The 27954-nt window shown below is 39.5% G+C and overlaps 1 protein-coding gene across 10 annotated transcripts in view; it reads right to left on the reverse strand.

The window, feature by feature from the left end:
• The window catches only part of ZBTB20 (zinc finger and BTB domain containing 20), a 492466-nt gene that overhangs the window by 312249 nt on the left and 152263 nt on the right, over positions 1-27954 (reverse strand). For 9 of the 10 annotated variants that reach the window (XM_074808333.1, XM_074808323.1, XM_074808340.1 and 6 more), the window contains one exon: positions 9081-9156. The gene's annotated coding sequence lies outside the window, so the exon portion shown is untranslated. Of the gene's footprint in view, positions 1-9080; positions 9157-21986; positions 22066-27954 lie in introns of all 10 variants that reach the window. The other variant, XM_074808396.1, reaches the window with a different exon arrangement.

The following is a 27954-nucleotide window of genomic DNA, read 5'->3' on the forward strand; positions in this document are numbered from 1 at the left end:
CAAAGTCCTATCCTATGAAGTACTGGCAGCAGTAGAAGTGAGACTCGGTGTTTCACAACATGGATATTCAGGCTTCCTACCATCTCAACAGAGAAAAAGCAGAAGGAAAAATCTACTACCCTTTCTAGACTTCCACCAGCACAACCATGATTATTTACAATGCAGCTTTAAGAATTAGTTCAGCATTAAACAAGGAACATCTATTTTGCTATACAGTACATTTCTTTTACAAGGTTTTCTAGGTATAAGGAGGCTTAAAGAATAACTACAATATGGTATGGATACATTCTAAACATTATGACAGAGACAGCATAAGGTATTTTTAGAAATTGAAGGCTTTTAAATGTAATTAAATCATAATAAAGATAATCACATAGAAAACTGTGCCCCTGACAGTCTGACAATGCAGGGACATCAGAAATGTTTTCCACCATCATAAGGCACAGGAAATCTACGCCTATCTTGTGTGGCTCAAAGGCAAATTCTACAGGGGGATAGAAAATGTATTTTAACAGCTGATAGTTTCATAAAAAGTAAAATTTACTGGGCACATCTAATGGCTGCAGTAAGGAAAAGATTCTTTCTGTGTTTCTTACTGGCAAGAAATCCTGTCCATGAAGAATCACTGAGCCTTCAGCCTCTAGAGCTTCTCTTTGGCTCCACCCAACAAGATTCTTCCCTTTGCCCTTAATACATCCCAAGTACTGGATAAAGACCCTAACTCCGGGGTTTGAATTTCACTCAAAGTCAAGCACCTAAATGTTACTGCATCTAGCTTTAAAGCCCTTAAAATGGATTTGGACCTGGTAACAAAGTGGCCTTTCATCACCAATTTCCAAATCTCTGCAACAGGCTGACTCACATATGAGAAAAGAATGAAGTTTTGAGAACCCCAGAAGTTCAGGAACTACCTGAATGCAAAGCTTTGGTTTAGTCCCACTCCAAAACCATACACATTAATGTAAGAGATTATAATCTTACATACCAGTTGTGATTACCTTCCTGCATAAGAATTCTCCTGAACTCTTGCCAATGGACAGTTCCCCAGACAGGGCAGGAAAACACTTGAGGTCACCACAACTGTTATCTCGAGGAAACTAAGTATTTGTTAGATATCTAGAGTTGTACTAATAGCTGAAAATTTTCTTCAGTGCCGTTCTAGAGCCACGTGTGTCAGCATATAGGCGCGAGACCACCACAGCATAACAAAGACAAAGTCAAAAGGAGCTTGTCATGGCAAACAAATGTCTTCCTGAATGGCAAGAGTGATCAGAGTAATGGCAGATGTAGCTGTAAAGAGCAGTATTTTCTAAGCCACACACACAGAAAGAAGCTGAGAAGTAGTAACATGTCAGTTTGTAACACAGGAGAAACGGCAAACAGTATCATCTCTGGGATGATTTTCACGTGGCCAAGAGGCACCAGAACAAATTCAACAGCACCGAAGCCCTGACAAAAGTAAAAAGCACAATCCTTTCCTTCCCACAGGATTGAAACAATTATGAGGAATCAAAACTCTTACATTCAGGTGCCAACCATGAGCATCAGTACCTACAGCAACCTTGCCTACTGACTCAGATTTTTCACTTCTAATTGTGCTATATTTCCCGTCAGGTTGATACACCAACGTAATTCTATACCCTCTTGGTCACTTGATTCCTGGGTGCCTCAGCATCTTCTCTCTGCATTCCTCAAGCTTGTGTGATGCCCTGACCACTGGAATTTCCCTCTAGTTGTTAACTGCATCCAGGCAAAAGCTGTCATTTACCACTTAATCTGCCCCAAAGTGTGATCATTTTATAGTTGTTTGCTTCAGGAATCCAATATCACTTGTTCTGGAGAAGTGACAGCTACTCAGACATAAGAAAGTTAGTTGTGTATTAAAACAAGGGCAAGAGACATGACAAAACAGATTACCCTCCTCTCTTGAAACCCTAATGAATGGAAAAAGAAACTGGGAAGAGATGAGAATTTATCCGCCTCTGGCTCAGACTCGAATGTTCAGCAGATTTTCCCATTGATGGTCTGATCTTGCGAAGTACATAGGCAGGAACTGTGCCACCATATCCTACCTAAATGAGAGGGGACTGCAGGATCATGGGCCTACGCCAGTTCACATTCAGAGAGGACATGCGGTGATCTGGCACACCGCTGCTATCACTGCTACTGGGAAATATATAACTAATTCCTTCAAAAGGTTCTGATGCTAAGAGTCACAGGTTTCTTGATTACTTATTGCCAGTCTTGAAAGAGGTAACATTCTTCTATTTTACAAAATATTTTCAATATTCAAAATTTCCATGAGAACATCACATGAACTAGAATGAGATTTCTAAGGAAACATTAGGAAGGCAACTAAAATAAAAACCAACAGATCTTCCAGGGAAAGCAATGGGTTCAAAAAAATTTGTTAGTGTAGGTTCTGACTCAGAGGTGCCTTCAGTTATTACCGACACCAAAACATCTTGCAAAGCCAAAAATTTTTCCAATGGCCTTTAACAGCACAGACTGATCTGCCAAGTGCTCACTATCTCCAGTCGGGTTATCCTGCTGCCAGCTCCTGCAGGCACCTAAAGCAGTGAGGTATGAGAGAAGGAAGCTAGGAGCAAGAACTAGGTTCTTTTAAACCAAAATGCTATAGGATGATGTCACATACACAACAACGATGCTGGAGGAATTCTTTTGTCGTGAGGAAATACAGGCCTGTTAAAATATGTATTTGAAGGACAGCATTCCTTATCGGAGAGCATGCACTGGCACCAAAGCCACAGACATGTCAGCAGGGGAGCTCTGTAGATGATTTATTTTTAAAAATAAATGAAACAAATATTCTGATCTCTCTCGTGCCAGTGGAAACTGTTGAAAACAACAGACCAATTTTGACACAAGTAAGATTAAAATCTCTTCTAATCTATTATCTGGATGCAGAGGCAATGATGGGAAAGAGGGCAATAAGAAGAACCAGATCCTTTATAGTAAAATTCAGAGCTAGACCACTTATACTAATGAAGAAAACAGACCAGAAAGTTTGGGTAACTTACATTCATCAGACTGCCCTACATCAGACTCTGGAATTTGAAATGATTCAGTGAGAGTGTCCTCAGGGACACCGATGTAAATATAGAATAACCACAATGCCTTTCCATGGAGTCCCTCCCATTATACACTGGTTTAGCTGAAGAATTTCATTTTGGATAGGACAAAATAAGAGTACCAAGGCTTGGAAAAGGCCAGGTCTGTGTTGCCTTTCTTCCTTCTTTTGTAGCTTATCTGATGACATCTCTGGTCTAAGATAATTCTCCTTACTCAATAATATTTAGTCTTTGTTTTATCTTGAAGCAGACCAGCAAATGCTTTGAGAAAGAGAGTGAAAGATTGTCCACTTTCACCATACCATCTTCAGGTGCTGAAACGCTGAAGTGTTTTACAACTTACTAAAGTAGTGCTACTCAGGGAATCAATGCAAATACGCCCATGCCTTTTTAATGTGAGTGAATCATAACCCATACTCCTTTATATACTAAAGCAACCACACACTGGGGAGCCATTTTCCTGTTTTCATCTATTGTGGCCGCTATTCTGCAAAAACAAGAACTTCCACCTATGAAAAAAAGTCAGGATTCTACCCATTTGTACACTACAACTGATGCCCTTAACATACAGACCTACAGCAACAGTCTCCCACAACCCCTCCCCATCTCCCAAAGAACCCAAACCTTACGTATTTGCAAGAAAACACAGAAAGCACGAGGACCTTAATCATTCCCAACTCTTTTTTTGTGCTAAATTGTGAATGGGACTGATGAAAATCAATGTGAGAACTAACAAAATTTTCAGGCTGGCCAACTGTATTTTGAGATTTGCGGTTTCATTAAGTGAAAATATCTTTCAAGGATGTTTACATGAAAATTCAGAAAACAAAGACAATCATCATAAAACAGAGACGATTACAAAACTCCCAATATCCTGAGACATTTACCTTTTTGTAGCAGGCTTTACTCCAGCCCCATTCATGTAATTGCTCTGATCATCAAACCTATTTGCAACTTTCAGCTGTCTCCATGATCTGTGTCAGAGGCCTCTGTATCAGGCAATACCTGGAGTGTCTCTGTTTATTTGAATTTTAAAAACCGGTAACTGAAACAAATCAGCATTTGTGCACTGACTGGAAAGAAACCATGAGACTCACCGTGACTGAAAATCTGTCCTTTGGTGTCTACATGACTCCCTCCCCTGTCCCTCTCTAAAAAAAGAAGGGTCAAAGCAAAATGCTGGCAGCCCAATGAAATCTTTGAAGAGACAGTATGGTTTCAGTTATGAGAGGATGGAAAAATAAGAACCCTGGGGATCTTTCGGGAACATTAAGCTTTATTAATCAGGAATGTATTAGCCACATACCAACATTCCCAAACGGTACACTGAATCAGAGAAACGCCAGGGAGCAACAGAACCCATCCAGGCTGGTCTGCCTTATGGTGAGTTCTAGTACGCCCTGAGAGATGGTTTTCCAAGCCATTCCTCAAAAAGGAAACCTCCCCTGATTCCACGGTATCTACAGGTTGTGCATCTCAGTGCTTTACAACCAACACAGTCAGAACATGGTTTTTAATGTGTAACTTGGTAATTTCTACTGCTCGTTGAACTGATTTCTTTAGGTCTTTCTCCCAGTGGATATGAAGAACAATTAATCACTGTGCTCCTGATTATAACTTTTCACTCACTAGAATATTTTTTTTCATATTCTCCCTAACATATAACAAAAGCAACACCTTCAGAAGCCTATAATGCCATGCAGGGCTCCTACATATCCTCTTGCCCCTGGACCAGATAACAATCAACCAGTTTCTGCTTTCTCAACAATTTTAACACTAGGACAATTTCTACCTTGACAAATATTTTTGACCTCTCCACATTTCCACTGGGATTCCACAGGTGGAAATCAGGGCAGAATTTATCCCCATGAGTTTCGGGATTAATGCCTTGGTATAGGAAGGGGAAAAGGCAAAATTAATTCTCTTTGTTAGTGCTAACACAATTCCTCAGCGACAGTCAGCCCCCAGACATTGATCTTTGTTCAAAGGAAGCACACTTCCATACTTAGTTCACATTTGTACACATCCTCTCCAGCCTAGCTTCTACAAGCCACTATCTTCTGCATAAAGAAACCCCAAAACAAAACGGCTTAACAAACTATTGAGGGTTTACATTTTGTCAGAGGAATAGAAACTGGGAATTTGCAGGGCTCGGCAAAGCCCATCTTAGACATGAAATTCTACTTAAAACAGCAAGTTACAGGAAGGAAGGAGAGATCCCATATCCATCAAGAACCTTGAGGATTCTTGCGCTGCAAAGAACACAGTAGGGTAGCTTGTTTGTTGCTTCAAAACTCTTCATTTAAAAGCAGTCCTGTGATGGACGAAGCCCTTCTCAGCCCTGACATCCTGACGCTACACATGCAGCGTGCGCTCTGGGATGCCAGCCTACTGTGTCACACTGGCTTGGGTTCTGCCTGTTCCTTTCCTTATGCCTGCAAGCTCAATTGAACTTATGAAAATTCAAACTGTCTTCTGTCTGTTTCATACATCATCAGCAAACAATCACTAGACAAAATGAATTTGCTCTCTGTAATTTGGAGGCTACACAAATGTCTTTGCTGTATAATATAAAAAAAAAAAGGGGAATAAAGTTTGGTATGCAAGGTTAATTCAGCATGGAGGAAAGCAGGAGAGAAACAGACAGAGAGAACACGAACAATAAAATACTCAACAGTGGGGAGAGTGACATGAGAAATACTCTGTAAATTGGAATTGGCCTTGATACCTTTTGAGTGATGGACTTAAACAAAGGCAGAAGAGAGTAGTGAAAGATCACCCCCATGAGTGGCTGTATCTCCATCTCTTGTGATTTGTCTACACAATATACTTAATAATAATAACAATAGTTACTATTTCTCCTCTAAGAGCTTTGCAAACACAAACTCAGTAATGTTCACGAAGCTCTATCAGTTTGAACCAGACTGAAAAAGTGATCTGCTGAACAAGGCACAGTGAGGTTAAATGACTTGTCGAATGCCACTCAATGAGCCAGCACCCATTAGGATTAGAGCACTGGATCTCTTGGTCAGTAATCAGATCACAGGGCTGCATTAGGCTGAAACCTTGACAAACCTCTCTTTTAACAAAAATAATGTGTTGTATACTCCTTATTGGCCTTAGCCGATGGCAATGAAAACACATCCAGTGCGTCTCCTCTACAGGTTTTCAGGTTGTGCGTACAGAATCTCTTTCTTCCACACACAATACGCTGCCATTGTCTCATTCTAAAAATCCAGCAGATGCTGAATGTGAGCAGAAGTAACTCCTCATGCTTGACTTAATCCTACCTGGGGTTAGTTGCAAACAGCAAAGTACTTAACCACATCCTTAAAGTTCAGTATTTGAGTAGTCCCATGGACCTGAAGGAATCTACTTGCCTATCAACACACATAACTTTAGTACATAGAAACCACGGCCAGAGCACCCAACATAACAAGAATCCAGCCCACAGACCTTTCCCATTAAGAGCACGCCTGCACTACATTTAGAAGGCTGTGTTTTTATGCAACTGGATGACAGATGTTCACGTGTTGTGAATCTGTATTTTCTTCTAATGCCATGTATCAAGTTAAGCATATTTTCCTATTAGCTGAAAATTTGGCCCATCTTATATTAATCAGTTGCTTTAGGGACATCCCTACCCTAAAGCCAGTTTTCCACACTTCAATTAAAGAAATCCAGTTCAAAAAAACCCAGAAAACTAGCAGAGCATGGCTTGCCTTTTCTTCTTGCCATCTTCAGGTTAATACAGAAAAGCCATACTGGGAAGTTTATTAAAGACCTCAGAATTAAAAGCACTTGATTAGAGCGAACATACATAGGAAACAAAAGAAATCCTTAAAGCCTGCTTTCCTCTATAAAGAAGGTGCCCCATTTTTACTGTGCCAAGTCACTAGTTACATGGACACAAGGTATAGTAAGAATCACATCCTCATTTTACAGCACACACGTGCATACATAAAAGTTCCCCACCTTGTTCTTCTGTATTCCAGAGACAGGCCGTATGCCAAGGCTTCAGAACTTAGGAGCAGCTAGAAGTTTACAGGTGGGGTATTTTATTTTATTTTTTTTTTTGAAAAAAGAAAATGAGACAAGAAACTGAAAGGTCAGAAACTTGGACCTTTACTTCACAGAACTGAAAGAAGAACTATGCAGAACAGAACAGACTTGGGAGTCGTGATCCCACACCCCATTCCAAGTCTGACCACTGATTTACTCTTGAGCAAGCTGCTCGACATCTCTGCCTTGATGTGCTTGCCACCCTTAATAATAAAAAATATTTCCTATACATGAGTTCTAGACTTGTTTACTTATTTCTTCTCCAAAGCCTAGAGTCTCATATAAATAAAAAAGCCCATTCCAGCCAGCACTAATCATCAGACCCATATATCGCTACCTGCTATTTTGCCTTAGGGCTGTCCATGCAGGACTTACTGACCATCTGGATCCTAAAGATTCAAAGAACTTCCCTTAATTCACTCCTCAGTCTGCTGCTGCATTTTGGAAGGAGAATTACTTCTACTTTCCAACAAAAATTCTCCTGGTTGTTCACAGAAAATTGCAAGACAACTTTGAAATTCTGTACTCACAGATTCAGAAGCGTTTTCCCCTTTTTTCACCCAACACCTCCCTTTAAATTGCTGCTGGACCCAGCAAATCCACGAGTGTTTTCAACTCAGCTCACCTGTGTAATTGCAAGGTTAACCTCTGGTGGCCAGGGAAGCTGCTCATATTCAGGAATGATGAGCAGAAAATGTTAAATACCATTCACTGGCCACAGCCTGCAGTTAATACACAATATTTAAACAACACAATGGCACGGCCCTTGCCAGTAATGTAAAAACACAATGGAGCAGAGCCAGAATGGCACAATCTGCCTGCCTGAGTCATGCTTGGCTCTCCACGCTGGAAGGGGCACGCATTAGCTGCCCACAGTGTACTGTACCCTTCAGCTAGTTTAAAATAAATCATTAAAATCCTGGTTTTTTTGGGTTTTTTTTTTTTTTAAAAAAGGGGGGGTGGGGGGAGGAAAAATCCCATGTAATAGTTAAAATATTTTAATACTGAAGTACAAAAGTGCCACTCTGGAAGAAGGCTCTGGATTTCATTATAGACTGCACATTTTGATCTTAAAGAAGAAAACAAACCGACTTTGCTTTGTAATATTCCACAGCTTTGTACTGTCCAACTAAAATCAATTTTTTCCTACTACCTACAAGCTCCTGAATTTTTCTTCATGTATTATTTCATTAAATTCAGAGTATCTGAATCTACTATATTTTCCAATCCTCTTTTGCATGCCTGTTGTTCAGCCACTGAAGTTCCAAATCTTAATTATTGTCCCAAATACATTCAATAAACAGATTCTAAATAAGGGTAGATCAGGCTGATGTACAATCTGACTTGCATTTATGGAATAACCACGCTCTCAGAAAGAGGCTCCTTTCTTGCAGAGAGACGCAAGACATTATTTTGACTGTTTTGTTGTGTCACAGCACAGATGAATTAAGCATTTCTGCCTTCATCTACACCCTAAAGCAGCTGAAACCCCCTGTGATGTCATCACAAAGTTGTTTGGTTTTTTGTTGTATAAAGGAGAAGAATTTGATATGACATCACAAAAGGAGAATAAACTATATTTTATGCTATAAGGAATCTTCAGCTACTTTCTGTTATCTCTGCACCAGAGTGCAGCCATCCTCACTGACAAAGCAACAGGAACTGTAAGTCAACAAACACAGAGATGCACACTATTCCTAATAATACTGGAAACAAAGCAGAAAAGAATTATCTGCTCAGGGGTCTGAAATTAAAGATCTGCAAGACGTATGTTCGGTTTTAATTTTTAAATAAAACATCCTTTGAACTTCTAAATCCCATTCAAGGGGACTCTGACCTTTATCCAAGACGAGCTACTGTGCTAACACTTTGGATGCATATAGAGGAAAAATACGGACAAAAGGTACCGGAAAAGCTTTTACTTACAGGAATGCAGTGCAGCTTAATCTTTTTGTTTTTAAGGTGCAGTGATTTCAGCATCTACAATGTAACTTCAGGCAGTCTGAAAAGAAACAGGTTAAAATCTCTTTCAGTTATAATTGGTATTTCAGATTTAATTAAAAATTAAACTTTCATAATGTTTCACCATCCAAAGCAATGCATTATCAGTCAAGCGTAGCCTTTTTTTTTTTTTTTTTGTTAAAAGAAGCTCTTCCCAGAGTAGTTTGCAATGAAAGAAGGGGAAAAAGGCAATTGAGAGTAGCAAAATATATTTCTTCAGCAAAAGATCTCTGAATAACTTGGAAAGAAGCCTTCTGCCACTTAATTTTAACAATCAACCTTATACTAATTAAAAAAAAAAAAAGCATCACAATTAAAGAAGACAGAAAAACACCATCACATACCAACAACTGTGAGGGAAAAAATGTTAATTTCAGCAAAACAAGGACATTGCTAGGACCAGAACATACGCACCAAAAGGGAAAATATGGTTTTACATAATGCCAGCCAACAACATTTTTTTAAAAATTCGTTCTACAGCATGTAGCACTTTCAGACTGTTGCATGGAAGAGCAGAGAAAGACAAGTTCAAAAAAAAGAAAGCTGTTTTTAAAGTGTACAAGGCAAAAGGTCCCTTGCACCCTTTTGTAAAGGGATACAAAATAGCTACTCTATAAAACTGCAAGGTTTCTTAACATGTAAAATAAATGTCATTTTACTGTGCAAAATGGATGATTAAGAAGCATTAGCTGTAGACACAGCATCTGAACAGATGCAAAAGAAAAAATTTTTTTTTCAAAATGCAGTTGGAATGACAATAAAACTCCAGGGGTTGCGCCATAAATATGAGTTTAAATGTTAGACTGGAGTTTAAAACCTGTGGTTTTAATTATATCTAATTATAAAGGCTCCAAAACCAGGAGAAATGAGCAAAATAAAAAATATTAATAATAAATTAAAACAATTTTGCAATAAGTTGTCAGGATTTGGCCTCATAATAACAAACCATACAGCAATATACACAGACACATACAATGTACCAATGATTCATTAAAGGAACAAATCAAAACTTCATTAAATTTTATTTTTAAAAGGTGACAGCAGAACTTGCCTAATTTACCCCATTCAAAGTCAAAGCTATTCTCTTCACCAGCAGCACACTGAGAGAGATCTGCAAATAAATCCTGGATGTGAATCTAATACTGATTTTGAATGTCCCACAGGCTGGAATAATTCCTAAGTGAAATTTTTCCTTTGCTCTCCCATGAGTAAAAATCCAGTTCTTCGGACTTCGGTGTTATATGAGCCTTCCCAATCCATCCCCACAGATGTTTAAAAAGCAATGCACTGTATCAGACTATACACTCTCACACAAACATGTTCATACACACGGATATACCACCAATGGGAACAAGCCCAGGAACTTATTTTTAGGTTTAACTTTTCCACTCTGTCAAGATCAGGGGTACTGAAAAGCAGGAGGCAAAGCAGAGAGCACGGAAGGGGACAGCACAGCAAGAATTATCAAATCTCATGCAGAACCAATTCTCGAGCATTCAAATGAAGGAGCAAGAGCCCCCTGACAGTAGGATGATGCTGTCACAGGATAACTTTTATAGGCTTGGATGAAATTTATCCTGAAGGAACCATTTGAGAAACGCGTTCCTCGTCCTTTAGACAATCTTTATATCAAATAACTCTCCTCCTTTCTTCTGACTGGCATCGAGTAAGATAGGCAGAAGAACAGTGGAGAAATCCAGGAAAAAAAAAAAAAAAAAAGGTAAGTCCACCAGAAGTAGGCTACAGCACAACTGCCAGATGAGTGATAACAGCTTCAGCCACTGAACTTCCATTTCTTTCCCTTCCTTCCCCTTCCAAATTTACCCCTTTTCTGACATCTCCACAGGACTGCAATGCTGGCTTGCTGGCAGGGAAGGAGAGGGGCAGCGGTATTTGCAATCCAAAGCTATTTCTTTTAAAGAATGTAATGAAAAACTGACCTCAACTGAGAAAACAAAGAGCATTCACTGAGGGTGAAATGTATCCCTGTATACAGGAGCCAGCATACAGACTGCACCACTGAAGCCCTATTCCGATGACCTAAATAGGAATAAATTGGTGCATGGACTTCATCACAGTGAGTTTTGTCCAAAATCCCCATTTTTCTTGTAGAGAACGAGGAAGCCCTCTCCTAACGAAGCACAAAGGTACAGCACCCCTTTCCCATGCTGGGCACTATCCTGACAACTGCTCTTCGGTGTATTTTCCTTGTAGTTTTAACCTCAAGTCCTTCCTGCTTTGTCCACATTCTTCTGATTGGAAAGCAAAAGGAGGAAAAGCAACATGTAGCGTTACCCTGCGAGTTACGCAGCGGGGCACAGTGCCTGCGGATAACGCGGCCCCTCTCCTCAGGGCAGGCGTAACCGGCGTATGCTACGATCCACCCATTAAAAGAAACAGAGCCTCGGAAACAGCTTGCTGGGAGAGCACGTTCACTGGCATCTTGAAAAACTTCAATTAAATAACCGTAGTTAACAGAACACCTGACATAGGACACACGCAGCCAGAGCATCTTAAAGAGCTATTTTAGCTACAAGTTGGAGTTAAACCCACAGCAAAACGTACAGACAGCCTCATCAAACTGAAGAGTACCAATCGTTGCCACTTTAGTAATACCTTCCTTTTACAAAGCGAGAAACCTCTGACCTCAAGACGAAGAGATTTAGACAGGTATATACGAGCAAGAGGTAGAAATGGAGGCAGCTCCTTAAGCAGGAGGCCTGCGTTCCTGTGCACGGGTGAGCACGCTTAGCACCGGGGCAGGAGACCCTGTCTGAGACGAGTGCCCTAAGCCCACTGTGGAAAGCAAGAGACATGGCTCAAGAACAGCCAGTGAACTTCTGCTTGAGGGAGGCCCAGGAGCTGGAGTTGCAAGAACGAGGAGTATGGCAGGTCAGGAATGAGGTACATTAGTAGAGCGTTAACAGGAGAGCCAGTGTTAGCTCTCAGTAAAGGCTTTAAAAACAAGTATCAGAAGGTAAACATCTTTCACTTTGCTTTCTCATGATTCTTGCTTGCCATAAAGTTTATGCAGACACTGGAAATTGTGAGAGCAAAGCTACTGACAGTACAATGACCAAAGTTCATTAGCAATATTCCACGACTTGTATGGCACCCGACTCTACTGTGCCTGACTCCTGTTTATGGTCTAGTCCCCCAGTTTCACAAGAACCACATTCATTCCATCTAAAAATTAAAGAGAAGAGAAAAGTATCATTTGCGATTGGAAAACATTTCAGAAAATGTCAGCCTTCTGCAACCTCTTAGCAATAAGGAAGTTCCATATCTGTAAGGGTTTGATTTTCCTTCAATACCCAAAGCTGGCTGAGGCAGGCTAATGAGAATCATGTATTAGTTACGAGGAGAGAGAAGCCTAGGAGACAATATAGCACAACACTTACTGATACTTTTTGAAATTTCTACATAGAATTTACAAAATCAGTCAATTGATCTTTTTCAAAGTACTTGCTCATACCATTGCTCTCACTTCGGGAACTGAAAATCAATGATGAAGAAACTGCCACAAATAACCATTCACAGAAAGTAAAATACTGATGTCCTTAGGAGAAAACTCAATGATAATATTAAGAAAGCCTTCTTCAACAACCAGGGGAAGGGGGGGTGGGGGAACGACAACCTAAAATCAAGCCCATTACTTCCAAAGGAGAATTTTCAATAAGCTCAGGGACCAGTCAAGAGACCTCATTCCAACTTCAGAATCCAAATGATGACTTAGGATATGGCCCAGCTTACTTTCTGGCATTTTAGGTTTGAAAACACAAGCAGAGCCATGGACTAATTGTGTCACAGAAATCAGAGCGGGAGGTTGATGCTGTACAGGCTCCTCATCTAACAACAAATAAGCAAACATTGAAATTGGAACCAGTACAGACACATCAGCACAATGCTCTGTCTCGGCTCATCAGTAATGCAAAAGAAGAAATCTTTTTAACGTAGATATAGTATTACACCTCTGTTGCTTTTTTTAATGTGAATGCACTTTAGCTGGTATTAGTTCTCTATAAACAGGTTTATTCTGTCACCATTCTCTTGTCTTCAGGGAATAGAATAAAAAAAAAAAAAAAAAAGGCACGTGCTTAAAGAAATCTCCCAAGAAGGAACGTTTTCCTGAATTAGAACCCTTTGAACACTTTCAAAATTACACAGGAGTTTTGGTCATTTCCAGTTCTGTCTTTGAACTCATGGTCACTTTTATGGTATAGCAGCGCTGAATTGGGCTTCTTCCTAACCCTAGGACTGTGGCTCAAACCGGGGTCACCGGGCCACTGATGGACAAGCCTGGAGTTTTTGTGATTTAGTAGAACAGGAGCAGAGGACAACCCACAGCACTGTGCTGGGATTGAGGGCTCCTGCCACTGCAGGAACAGACAACAGGAGACCAAAGGTTTCTTTGTCAAAATGGTAAATCTCCATCTGTTATTAGTTCACTGCAAAGCTGGGTGCCCACAGAAATTTCATCTTCCTTATGGCATTCATCTTTTGAGTTTACTTTCCCAGCAAAGACTGTATGCATTACAAATTTTAATTTCCAAACCGTGGCTGTTTCAGCTAGAAAGGCATTTTAATCAGGAAAAAGGTGTATTTTTGGCTACTTTTTCACACACTCCCCACACCCCCAATAGTGTTTGAACTATTTTCGTTCAAGTATGAAAAATACTGCCTTGGGCAAAGACTAACACTCCTTCAAATTCGGGTTTCAGAAAGTTAGAGACACGCAACTGAATAAAAGCCACGATGCATAATCCACCCTAATGGTCATTTTGAAAGAGGTACTGGATGCAATTTCCCCACAAGGGCCCCCATACCTGTTCAATGTGTTGTATCCCTTAATGGCATAGTCCACCCCTCTCATTTAATCCTCCTGCTAACAGAGTAAGCAACGAGCACTTGAGGAGCCCAACTGTGAAAGCACATAAGAAGCTGAACTTCTCAACCTGCTGAAGAGTTAAGTCTCTTTATAACTGCACTTAAGACTTGACCTGGACTCCTAAAGTACAATTTAACTGGTAGTTCTGCTATAGCCAGGTGGGACCCAGCATCCTTCTAAACACCTCTTGAAGCTTTCCTCCTACGCGGGGGCGATGATGGTAATCAAGTTGGCTGCTAAAAACCATGATATTCCCTATTCCAACTGTTTTCTTGCACAAGCTGTCCCTAGATCCTGTTTATGTTCCCAAGGAACAGGAACAGTGACAGCATGCAGCTTTCATGAGGCCTTGCCCAAACAATTCTTTCTCTAAAGATACAGTTTTATTGTGAAGCAGCTCTGAAGCTGGTATTCTCTGAGCATCTCTCTTGGAATACAGCTTGAGGACTTCGCTTATGCCCTTTACAAGTTATTGTAGCATATAAGCTTCTCCCACTTCTTTTCAAGGTTCATACTGCTTTGATCTTCACAGTCTTACCGCTCCTGTTGAATAGTATCATCTCCCATGGCTCAAATTATCTTTAGTGCATAAAATGATAATACCTGTTAAGAAGCAGGCTCTATCATATAATCACAGCAGAACCTTCACATTTATTCTGGTTTAACACAGAAACTTACATCAATAAATGTTTCATTGTGATGGGTATTTCAGTGCAGTGACAAACTGGGCGGATAAAGGAAATGTGGCGGATATAATTTGTTTGGATTTTAGCAAGGCCTTTGACACAGTACCACACAGGAAGCTCATAGAGAGACTAGAGAATTATGGTCTGGATAATAATACAATAAGGTGGATAAAAACTGTCTGACAGATAGGAAGCAACGAGTTATTAATCAATGGTATTAGATAAGAATAGAAAGAAGAATCTACTCCGATGGCGAGCAATAGGTGCTAGGATTATTATCACTAAACAGATTCATTAAGGATGAGAAAAAGCAGTAAATATTGACAGCATCCAAAACTGATGATTCAGAAATAAGAAACGTATCAAATGTGAAAGGAATCAAAATTGTAAGATCCAAATAATGGAAATGTGCATGAGCCAGAACAATGTGCTATTTCATATACCTTAAAATGTAAAAAGTGGTATCGAAAAGATAGAGAATTTGGCTTTGAACTCAGAAATACAAGGTTTTCACTGTGTGAGCGTATGACTTTGTCACGTTACTCTGCACCGATACGGTCTAGTTGTGAAACTGGCTCCCTTGCAAAGCAAACTAAAATAAAAATTACAGCCAATGTGGTCAGGGAAGATCATCTGGCTTCTTTTCTTAGAGTAAGGATATTACTTCTAATGATTAAAATTTTAAAGTTTAAAGTAATCATATATAATGTCCTTAAATTCTTCTTTGGAAACAGGGTCCTCCTTTAGTTGTAATCCTGAATTTCCACTGCCCTGCACAGTTAAAGCCTTTTCATTGCTGGTTTCTGGTACAGGAGATGACACTGAGTTATCCCCACAGAGACACAGCGTACACGTAGTACTTGCAGTTTAATAGGTGCTCCCTCTCCACTTCCTTCCCAGATCTGCCCCAAAGGAGTTCAGTCTGACCCTCATCTATGAAAGGGCAAGATCTTGGATGAAAGGCAATATAATGAGGTGAAATGGAAAACCACATGGCAACGCACATACATTTCATGGGACATATGGCAGAGAAGATCAAAGTGATAAATCTTTATTTTGAATTCTAAATATCCCTAAGTGTTGAGCAATTAAACATGGCAGTTGAATATTTCTGGGATAACTCAGCAATATCAGCAAGATGAAGTTCACTATATCCTACCCCTTTCTCTCTTACTAATGCTGGAACTTTCCTTTCCCTTGTATGGAGAACACATGCCCGGCACCACAGCCTCGGCTTAATTGTGCCGCTCCAAGAACAAGGACAAAATAACTTCTATTGTCTTCTTTCTTGAGACAGCAAAAGCAAACTGAGTAACGGAGTAAAGGCTGCAGGTTTTCAACTGTAAGAAACTTTGTAAAGTTGTCACAGTTCTTACTCTTGACTTTTCGTTATTGGTCCAATCTCACATCAGGAGACTGTACCTAGTAACCCAGATCGTTTTTGAGATACGCCATCTACATTTTTGGGACCTTTGACCTTCTCCCAGAATGAACAATACTCCTTCTACCCTCACACAGCAGCCTAACCCCATCTCTCTGACAAGCACCTCCTCCTCTCTGCCTGCAGTGTGAGAATCTGCCTTCCCTTGTTCACATCTGGAGCTTCCATTCCCCCTCCTTTGCCGCAGAGAGACAAGGGATTAGGATGAAGGTGTGACACTCCTCTCAGGAGAAAAAGACGAGGAGGGAAGTGGTATCAGCACAGAGGCATGAATTTGTAGTTCTAGTTGATGCCAGAGGAGTGGAAAGAATGAGGGGTGGCAATACCCCCTGCAGCTCTCCAGAGCAGCAACAAGAAGTGTGGCTTCAGGCGTCCTGGGACACATTAGATGGACAGGAGGTCCATCCCTGTTCTGCTACCCTCAGCAGCCACCTACTTTGTCCATGTAAAGTAGTTTTTAAAAAGGCCTTCTGACCACTTCCTTTGGAATTTATCTCTACAGGCCTACCAAGGACCTTGGGATTTTGACATGTAAAAGGGACATGCTACCTTTTAATAGGAAGTACAGTTAATAGAAAGTAAAGTTAGGACTACAGGCCAAGTTTGGACTTCATATAAGCAGGTGCACCTCAAGTGGTATCAGGACTGCTTCAGATTAGGCATGGACTAAGTTTATCCCACCATGTGCAGAAGCAGAAATCAATGCACTCTTTTACTTAGGCACATTATTTATTCTTTTGCCAGTAGGCCATTAACCTGAAGTCCAAAACCAGCTTTATCTTGCACAATGTCATGCACAAACCATGCCCAGAAGTTTCACATTATTTCAGTTTATGTAACTGCCATATTAAGCTCAAGGCCCAAGGAGGATACTGAACAATATCTTATTGTACAGGCTATTGAGATTCAATATTACAGGGACAATGCTACCAACCCCCCCCCCCCCCACTTCATTCATCTCAGAAATCTTTGGAAACTTAATACCAGAAGACTTTGAGACCTTTGGACTGTATTGTAAATCTGCTGCTTAAACTTTTAATGTAACACCAATGCAAGCTCTCACATATTTCCCAGTAAAGTCCATATATATAATTCCTGTTTAATTAGACATCCTAGAAGAAGGGAAATTCAGACCAAGCTGGAACTACACAAAAGTTCCGGGAAATTCAGTTCCTGCATTATGACTTGGCAGTTCTATTGTCATTTTTTTCCCCAGAAACAATACAGAAAAAGAGAATATATCAGCAATAATTCGAACTGATCGCTACATCAGAACAGGAAATAATATTTGGAAAAAAAGGAGGAAAAAAAAAATCTTCCATTTACTTTCAATATTAGTAAAAACAACAAAATGGTTTTTATACTGCCAGCCACATCCTGCAAAATCTAGCTAATAAAGCAACAGCATAATTACTAGATAAGTTTAAAATGGATTTTTAAAAAGAATGGCTACTTTTGCTGGAGGCAAAGTATATCTAAATATGTTGCAGGACTGGATTCAGAGACCTCAGCATCCTGCTGGCCTGGTCCAATACAAATTATGTTTGTAGTTATTCCAGGGACCTTGAGCTATAGTGTGTACACACTTAAGTCTATGCAATATTTATCTCTGCTTCAAATACGTAAAATGAAGAGTACACGCTAGGTATGAGCTCAGGCTAATAGGGCTTCTGCAATGATTGAATTGTTTAAAGTGCCAAGACTAAAATTCACTCTGGCTCCATTTGCACTACAAAAAACAACACACCCCTAACATACAATAAAATATTATTATTATAAAAGTAAGGTTGGGTATTCAACCTGTTCCATAATCTATGTTTAAACAAAACAGATGAGATCAGATGGACCCCCCTGGTGGTCAACCAAACTGCAGAATTGAAACTGGTATATATTTTTTTAGCAGTAAAAAAATTCTAACAAAAAAAGACACGTACAGCAAAATACAAAACTAAGTTCCATCACGTTAACACTAATACTGGGCAAAAGGCTACAAGACTGTATGCTAATTATATTTCAGGCAAAGAAGATCAGTTCAGATATGCAACTGGTAACTCGATTTCTAATAAAATAACAACTTCAATCTTTTTCAAGTCTTTTCCAAAATACCAGAAGTGATTAGAACACATTATGGACCAGTCACTTGCCAAGTTTCATGTTTGAAATCAAAGCTGTTTTAAAATTTCCTGAACAACAAAAAAGCATTTTAAAGCTGGTAACATTCAGTCAGGGTGATATAAGCAAATACCAGCCAATCTGAATCTTGGAACGTTCTTGATCTAATGCCTTTGTGTTGCCACTAAGCCGAGAAAAATATTTCAAGACCAATTGCTAAGACAGTGAAAATAATATTCACAAATAAAAGAAGGAATCGTTTACGTATTATACAACTAAACTTTTTATTTCTTCAATATACTTTGATGGAATTAAAAGCAGACTTCTTGTCTTCAAGCCTTCAAGACTTTTGTCATCATAACTGAGATGCATCTACATTTACCAAAGATGAACCTGCCTGTAATTTGCATGGAAGATCTAAAAGCCTTCTCCTTCCCTCCTCTGCACCTCCCCCAGAAAGAGCTCAGCACTCTTGAAATATGTTCTCTACAAATAACTATACAAAGGAAGTGGGTCTATCATGGAGGAGCTGCTTAGTTTCTTTTCATATCCTGAGGAACTCTTTCTGAAATAATGCAGACTAGCACCATCTCACTCTTCCTACCCCAGTACTTAGCAATGCATAAGGAACAAAATCTGTACCTGCATCTTCCACAGTAAAGGTACTTGCAAAATACATTAAGCCTACCAGGAAACAAAACACCACCTGCTATTCCACTCTGTGGTTACCTTTTTTAAGATTGTTGCTCATTTACTCTAATGTATGTAAGCAGAAAAGAGAAATATGACAAAAAGCCAAACTTTAGGGCAATAGTTTACAGGAAAAAGAACAAGATTCTAGCAGTTATATACACCTATAAATTCCCATTGTGTGTATTTAATAGAGACTATTACATAAAATAGTGTATTATTTAACGTCAATTGAATGGAGGTTTGCTTTCAATTACATGTAGTCAAATGTCCCTATAATCAGTTGGTACAGTAACTGGGCAGAAATTCCCAAACATATTCAGCCTTTCCTCCTTTAATCTCAAAATTATTTAGAAACACGCTTTCTTTTCCATGAAGAGCTACAGGGATGCCAACAACTGCTATATTATTCCCCCAGCAGATCTGGAGATGTTGGAGCAGAACTCAGAAGTCCAGCTGCCAGATCCTCTGCTGCCACCATCCAACACAAGACTCTCCCTCATGCATTTCTCCCTTTTAGCTTAAGTTCTCACTCTTTAACAATGTCCTGTGACATTAATGGCTTTATATTTCCTAACTGTGACTGAACCTCATATCTGGGCAAGAGAGGAAGTTTCCATCTCCTGAGCTATAACTCAAACCAGCCCAGAATTTTATGTAGTCAGCGATCTCCTTTCTGTCCTCATTGACTGGAAGTCTGCATTAACAAAAAATAACCAGTACGGCAGGGCCCCGATGTTCACAGAGACAAATAAAGATCTCTCTAATGTATTTCGAAATGCTTCTTCCACTGGTAAATTACAGGAGAAAAGTTGGTTTTGCTTTGTTCTAAGCCACATTAAGTCCAAAAGAAGGAAGTCCTACACAGTAAATGTGTACAGAACTATTTCCTACCTCTGCAGGCTGCAGAATATCCCACTGTGTTAAGTAAGATGGTACCAAGGCCACTTAAACATATTAGTCTATTAAATCTGCACTCCCTTATTGTTCTTAAAATGCTAACGAAACGTTCCAGGCAAGTGTTTATTTGTAGGACTTCTGAAGTCATGCACTACCACCATTTCTCTGCATGACAGTCCACATACCACTGGCCAGGCTCTTGCTGATGGCCTGCAGAAAACTCTTTAGTTACATTGCTCTGGCTCACCTTATTCCCAGTTGCTTAACTGCATTTGAAAAAAAAAAAAAAAAAAAGACAGCTAAAAATACATTCAACATTTAACTTTACACTGGAAGCAACCACAGTTAGTTCTCAAATAGAAAACACAATTCCAACCTGGAGGGGAGAGAAGCTATGAATAAGAGGAGGATTGTCTCAGATTTCCTAAGATGCCTCCCATGTTAAAATGTGTCCATATCAGGAAAAAATTAAGAACCCTATCTTTAAGTTCCCACAAGTACAGTTCCAGTTAGGAAGGGTTCTTAGCTTTGAGCTATCACCGTGCTAAAAATAGACACGTTCAGGAAACACATTACTCTCAAAAGTGATTTCACATACAATCTGTAAACATGTTGCCCTTTTAGGTAAAATGGCAATTGTTTGAAAGCCAGAAGCCAGAAATATTACAGTGGAAGGGATCTTCAAAGATAGTTTGCAACTCTAAAAATTGAAATCTGTGCCTTTTTTAATCTTCTGTAAAAAAGAGGCCAAAAGGACTAAGTACCATAGGGATGGGGGAGGAAGGAGAGTGAAAAGAAACTTTGGCACTTCTGCTTTGAAACTTTTTTGTTTATACACACACAGATATATATACATATATAAAAGAAACGCAGGTGTTCTTTTCATAACCTTGTATTCATCTCTGAGGGACATAACTTGTACCAATCCCAAATTTTGTCTCGTTTTATGCAAATTTCCTGTTTTCATTTTATCAGATATGGCTTATAAAAGACAACTTAAAATTCACACAGTTTGGGTTGTAAGTACAATGCTGTCATAGTTTCCTTCACTAAATTTTTTTTTTGAGCTCTTATTTTTATTTTCTTTGCGCTTTGAATGGTACAATGCTCTTTTCTTAAAAGGTATGGTGGACAACTTCTGGGTTGTTGGCTGCAGAACACTGAATGATTATATTTAAAGTTGGAGGCATTACGCAGAAAAGAGATTTTTATTCTCCCAGGTGTTCAAAATACTGTTTGTTAAGTTTGTTAATACAAGTTCTTAAGCAGTACTTGCAAAAATACATATCTGGCTAAAAGAACCAACAGAACTTTCAATATAGAATTGAAACCGTGTGTAATCTCATCTAAGGATTTCAAGAAGTCCTCTAGTAAAGTAAATAAAAATAATTTCTGTTATTGTCATTATTTGCAGAAAACAGACGCAGACACATAAGTCAAACTGGACAAGAATGTCAAGGAGAATGATAATCTGTTCCTTCTCTTCTGATCATACTGAACTCTCTCAAAAGGAGATTAAAGTGCTTCGATCCCAAACTGAGCTTATATCTATCCAAGAAGAATTAAACGAGTGCTACTGCCAGTGAAACTCCGACAGATAACTCTGTTAGTATCACTTGCCCTAAATTATCAATGCCATTAGTGGAAGATGAAAAGCTAAAACAATACACTGCATGGTTAGAGTCAAGGGTGAAGGAAAGCAAAAAAACAATGAAGTGAATCACCATTGCAGAACCCTTCTTGCAATCAAGTAGCATATTTCTTCATAATGTCATGCCATGCCATGCCAACTGGGTTGTACACTGAGAACCAAAACAGCAGTCCTTTCTGCTTGCTGTAAACAAAATAACTACACAAGGACATCAGAGGTGGTCTAGGATACTCCCTTCCAAACTGTAGTTTTTAACCACCTCTTCATAGTCAATACTTCATTCTGTATTTAAGAAAGGCATCATGCTACACCGACACTGTGTAAGCAATGCCACGGGCACCACATAGTGATGAACTCATCTGTTACACCACCACCTCCCCCCAGTCCTGTCTACAGAGATGCCCAGAAGCTGCCTTCTATTTTTCTCCACTATAGATAAGGGCTACATAGCTCAAGACTTCACACCTCGTTTGTAGTCACTTTGTGGTCTTTGTCACACACAGTTTCCCATCTTCTTTTAACAGCTGGGACAAGTTGGCCCTCTGTTCATAACCGTTGGTAAAAATAAAGAAAGGTCCCGAGTCAAAAAAAATGCATTAAATATAATTTGGCATAGTCTAATGTAACTTCTGACTGATGACCCCTGAGATTTCTTGCATTATGCCTGCTGGCTGATAGTCACTGAAGACTCCCCAAAGAATAGAAAAAAAGACTGAGACCAGAGTGTACAGAAAACCATATGTGGCAGTAGTAACTATGGAAAATTTGGTAGCGTCAGACCCCTGTAGAGGAAGCAACTTCATCTCAACTTTCCATACCACAGAACAAAAAAAAAATAAAACACAAAACCAACATAAAACACCCTCTCCCTTTTATGAAGTGCTATAACAAATTCTGAAAACACGAACTGTTTCATTACACAATCAAGAAATGTGAAATTTATGAGTATCAAATGGTCAGCCTCATGCCTGACAGACAGCTCAAACTCAGTGCACGCAAAGTAATCAAAGTTCAAGGACCACAGGGAAATCAGAACCATTTTGGGCTCTTGGAGGTCACATAATAGCCAAATAGCCAACTAAACACCAGGAGCAATAAGCCATCTTCTGTGCAGAGCATACCTGTTATTCTCACTATCCTTACAACCTAAGGAGCATCGTAGAAGATTCCCACACCACCAGAGAGAAGTCAAACGAATTCTGTCAAGGAGCTTGACCCAAGCAGAAAGCTCCTTCTTTTTGGAAAACCCATGGTGTAGCCAAAGCAGAGCCTGTTGCACACCTAAAGTAGAAGTACGCTAGGCTGGATATAATTGGTATTTGCTTGCCTTTAGCCTAAACACAAGTACACTGCAATCAGTCACTGACATGAGTCTATAATATTTTGTAAAACCATAATACTAACAGCATAACCGGACAAAATGCGTGAACATTTTGTAATACAGCTAAGCACCAGTATGTAACATAGAATTACAAAGTGGCAAATGGATACTTGTATTATTGCTGCAGAAAAGGGGGGACAGGATAATGTGTGAGAAGTACTAAAATCTGCAGAATAAGAAAAAGGGACACAGAACAGGCAGGAAAGGTATCTGCTGAAACCAGAATAATCCTGAAGATTAAGATGGGAAAATGTCTGGTAGAACCAGAGCAAGTGCTCGTCTTAAAAACAAGATCATGTTGGGAGCAGATGAGATTAACCCCCTTTTGGGGCGGCGGGCGCAGAGGAAGAGAGATGAGAAGTGCAAAACCTGCAAAGAAGAGAAAGTGAAAAAATTAGGAATAAAGAAGTCACTTCCCTCATGAAAAAACTCTTGACTGATGACCTCAACCTTGGTGACTAAGACCAGCTGGGACTGTACAACAATCACAAGGCGTCAACTCTCTGGTATTGTGCAATCGCAGCTCAGGTAGAATGGGATTGTTAAGAACCAAATGTCTGAATACGCAGTGATAATAACTAATAATGATTAAGAACTATTGGCTATATGTATTGTTAATGAATGCCAGTCTAGTAAAGATTTGCTTTTCAGTTTTAAGGGGCCTGATTTACCAGACTTCCAAACACTCGTTCGTGGTAACTGATGCTGATAGCCAGCTTCCCACTGCATGGCTCACATGTTGCATCACGTGATCAAATAAGAAAAGAAGGGGGGGACTGGCTCTAGCATACGTTACAGACAGGTGAAAGGAATGAAAAAGCAGCCTTGACGCTTTACTTTTCACAGATTTGCCAGTGTATGACCAAAAAAAACTCCAAGCAAGTAAACTTATGTAGTCTGTTTCTCTTATGGCAAGCTTCAGTTGGCAATAAATCATAGATAGTACATGAAGAGTTAAACAAATCTCTCCTAATTTCTAGGATACTTTTTATTAGCAATAATCTAATTGTTCAGGTAAACCTCTCGAACCCATAAACGCTCTTAGGTCTCCTTTCTTCAGGCTGCACAGTCCACACCCAAATTGTCCTCAATTCAGAGAAACATTTTCACCTGCATTATTCAATCAGCAAAACCTGCTCAAACCTTTCAGTATGAATCATTATCAAGACATATGTCAGCATATTTTAAGAAAATACTGACAGCCTGTTTACCATTACCTTCTATCTTCTCGATATTTGGCAATAAAGAACCCTGAGATCCTCAATCAGAAATCTGAAAATGGTCCTCATCCCATGCAGGGATCGATTCAATCAATCGATATTTTCTTACTGCATAAAGAGACAAGTGGTTTGCCAAAGGTCATAGAGCAAATGATTGGTTAAACCTGGAATAACTAAGAATATCCTGTCTCTGGATATCAGCTTTTTCTCTTGGTCTCCTTAAGGCTAAAATTGTGCTGTCTGGACACATCCTCTCCCTAATACACTTTTAATTTACCAATTTCAACCAAATTTGCTAGAGGGGTATAACCCTGAATAAAAATGCTGATTCCTAAAAGCTTCATAAAAAAAGGTAAGGGTAGAGAGAAACACTACTAATTCCCCCCAGACAGAACCAACAGTACAAGTTCATACCTTAAGGACCACAGAACTGGATTTACATACATCTCAGAAACCAGAAAATACTTCAGCGAGAGGTCACACCTTCTTAGGCTGCATGTCAATCAACCATAACACTAATCCGTAGAAAATCTAGATTCATGAATTCCAGTGCTCACTGAACTAATTGTTTCTTGAAAACTACTGGAAGCGCGTTCTTCTCCTGTACTACCTTCAACAGTCCTGATACAAACGAACCCTATGACAGGAAGTCTTCTCATTAACTTTTTGAGGTGGGAGGAAGACTACATATCACCTAGAAGCACCATTTTGACAAAGAAAAAAAAAAAGTCTTCTGCTTTTAATTGACAGCTAAAGAAGTCCAAAGACTAGACCTGCATTCCAGATGTATTAAGCACTTAATATCTTGATTTTGGCTAAGATGAACAATTTGTACGCCCTATGGAGATATGAAGTTTAACAAACATTGCTAAGGAAAATGAGGATCTCAAACAAAACTGTAAAATACGTTAGAGGAATCTGCTAATATTTTGGATATCTGGTATCTTTATCTGCTGATGTCTTAAGGTGTCCAGAACATTCTTCTGATTCCAGAGTAAAGGGAAAAGTTGATTTCTACTTTATTTCAGTTTCTGCAACTTCACACCAGTCAGCTTCTGGCTTCAGAAAACAAGTAAAGGGCGCAAGGCACATTTAGACACAACCATCACATGTAAAAGGTTACATAAAAGATTTAAAGATTACATAAACAATCTGAAGTTGCTAAACAGTCATTCATTAGTACATCCTTCAGTTGCTTGAGGTGGGAGAAAATTCAGCATAATCCGAAAGCATTAATGAATTGGTTAGCAATAGGCTGGACATGGACAAGTGAGTATTTCATCAGCTCAACACTTTTCCCAAGGAGAAGGCAGCATAGGACAGAGGTTCTCCTACAATCACCACAGACTGTCACAAAAACCTAGGCTACAGCTCCTGCAGCAAAGAGTTATTGCTGCTGAGAGGTGGAGGAGGGATGATGCAGGCACTGTAAGAGAACGGATAGGGTACAACACAACATGGCCTGCAACACAGGAGGTGGCCCCAGGATTGAAATGCAGCCCTGGTAGCTATCATGCTGGTGGTGTGGGTCTAGAAGAGTACCCTGGGAGTGAATCTGCAGCGTCCTTTTCACGTGTTTTGAGATTTTTGCTTCTTTCTGTTTGAAAAACAGGCTATGTGAAGTAACAGTTTGACTTCTATGTTGTCCCTTTTAGGCATCATCAACCATTTCAAGGTGTTGTTATAAAAGACAAGTCTAAAAATAAGTTTTTCTTCTCTGACAAGTAGTACGATTGCTCCATTAGCCAATACCATCACTTTTCCAGAAGCTGTCAGTAAAATGGCAACTGATACCTACATAGGAAATAACTGCAATACCTCAGGTCACGCAGTGTGACAGCGATGTGTAAATGCTGACTACTGCGTACACCAAACTTAATTTTCCACTCGCATCTTTCTTTTCTTTTTTTTTTTTCCTTCCCAATCATGTGACTCCAAGGATTTTAATGTAGCAACACCCAACCTGACCCTCATTTATACTTTTATCAAACCTACAGCAGGTGCTGCAAGCTGCTTAAAGAGTTGGAAAATAAAAAGAAATAACCAGTCATTTTCAGGGCTTCTGCCTTTTCCACTTACACTCTGGAAGAGTACTGTGTGGACATCCTTTATGTTTGAAGTACCTGCAGACAGTTTTCTTCTCTGCTTATTTCATTATTAAGGCCAAAATTCTGGCACATAATCACATAGTTCCTGTTTACAGCTAATCCTGCAGCAGAGCTTAAGCACTACATCAAGGAGCAAACTAGTGGGCCCTCCCATGCATCCTTCAGGCGTGGAAGTGGCATCTGAAGGCTCTGAAAACAGCCAAGCTCAGACAGAGCAACGTATTCCAACCACACTGGAGAACACGCGCAGCTCTTGAGAAGGCTCTTGATTACCTGGACAGTTTCTTTCTGCCTTTTCTGAGTTAGAATACGATCACTACTTTTGGATTAACTCTTGCCAACATCTTCTTTCTCTAGGAAGCAGTGTTTCTGGAAAGCATCTTGCTGTGCTAGAAATCTTAACAGGCTCATCATACAGGTGGCCATGACACGCCCTCTTAGTGTGATTTTTGTTTCCCATAATTATGCTCAATAATTTGGGTGGCACTGATCAGGGAATGAAGAAAAAAAAATAATATAGACTACCTCCTGCACCAGCAGGATAACGTAATTTAATCCTCAGGCCAAATTAAAAAACTGCATCTGAATACCTCCACCTAGTATGCAAGTTTGATATTTTATCTGAGCGTGAAGTTGGTGGCCCAGGTTCCTCTGTTTTCATTTTCTCCTGTGCTCTACTTTATATCCCAACTATGACTGTATCCAGCAGCACACATTAGTGATTTCCAAATCATCAGCTCATATTTAGTCCCTATTTTCAACTGCACACTAGAGACCTGCACCTATTCCACAAATAGAAAGAATCCAAATGCTTTCCCCTAGGCTCCTGCTTAGGATTTCATTATTAATTATATTTGAAGGTTATACAGTTAAAATACTAACTTTTTTATTTGAACATTTATATTAAGCTGCTGAGATTTCTAGCAGCTTAGCAGCATTATTTCTGTGTAAGAGAATAAGCCTCTTAAATTCTGCACGCAGGCCTCTCGTCTAAAATGAAAGATTTTAGAAAGGCACTGAAAGGTAACACTGAGTTAATGATGGTTTTTAAACTGAGACCTCCAAGACTGATCACACAGAACTCTATCAGTTATGCACCCCCTTGACCTCAAGCCCTTTCACATGCTCTGCCACCAGTGCCTGAATTCAAATAAAGTTTAGCAAAAAGTTAGTTCCAGAAGATGCACCTCAGACTTGTTGCTAGTTACAATTCATTACATGTATTTACTATTTCCAATGCAGTAAGATGTTTAAATATTTGGTAGCAAATCCCAGAAGACTGTATTTAACTATTTTCTCCAGAGATAATCGAGGTTAGGTACGAGAGTCATCCATCAAGAATGGTGGATATTAAGATAATGAAATTTTTTTGCAGGTGTGGATGTTGGCGGACAAACCAGATGACCTCAGCAAAAGGAGGTCTATGCCAACTAACTGCCACCTCACACCACAGACTGAAACTCTGAAATTTTAGATAGCTGGCCAAATTTTGATTTTTGGATATATGCTAGTGTAAATCCAGAACACTGACACATGTAGAAAAATCCAGGGTTTTTTCTCATTTATGACTGCATAAGAGAAGAGAATTTGTTTCACTGGGCCAAGTTCATTTCTAGTGCTGTTCTTTAATCAACAGATATAAGTCAATAATTAGATACTTAATGAGGTCAAGTGCTGAAAAAAATCTAAACAAAACTGTATGCACAAAGTATGGACACATTT

Source organism: Strix aluco, chromosome 2 (assembly GCF_031877795.1).
Source record: "Strix aluco isolate bStrAlu1 chromosome 2, bStrAlu1.hap1, whole genome shotgun sequence".
In the NCBI taxonomy this organism is placed as follows: domain Eukaryota; kingdom Metazoa; phylum Chordata; class Aves; order Strigiformes; family Strigidae; genus Strix; species Strix aluco.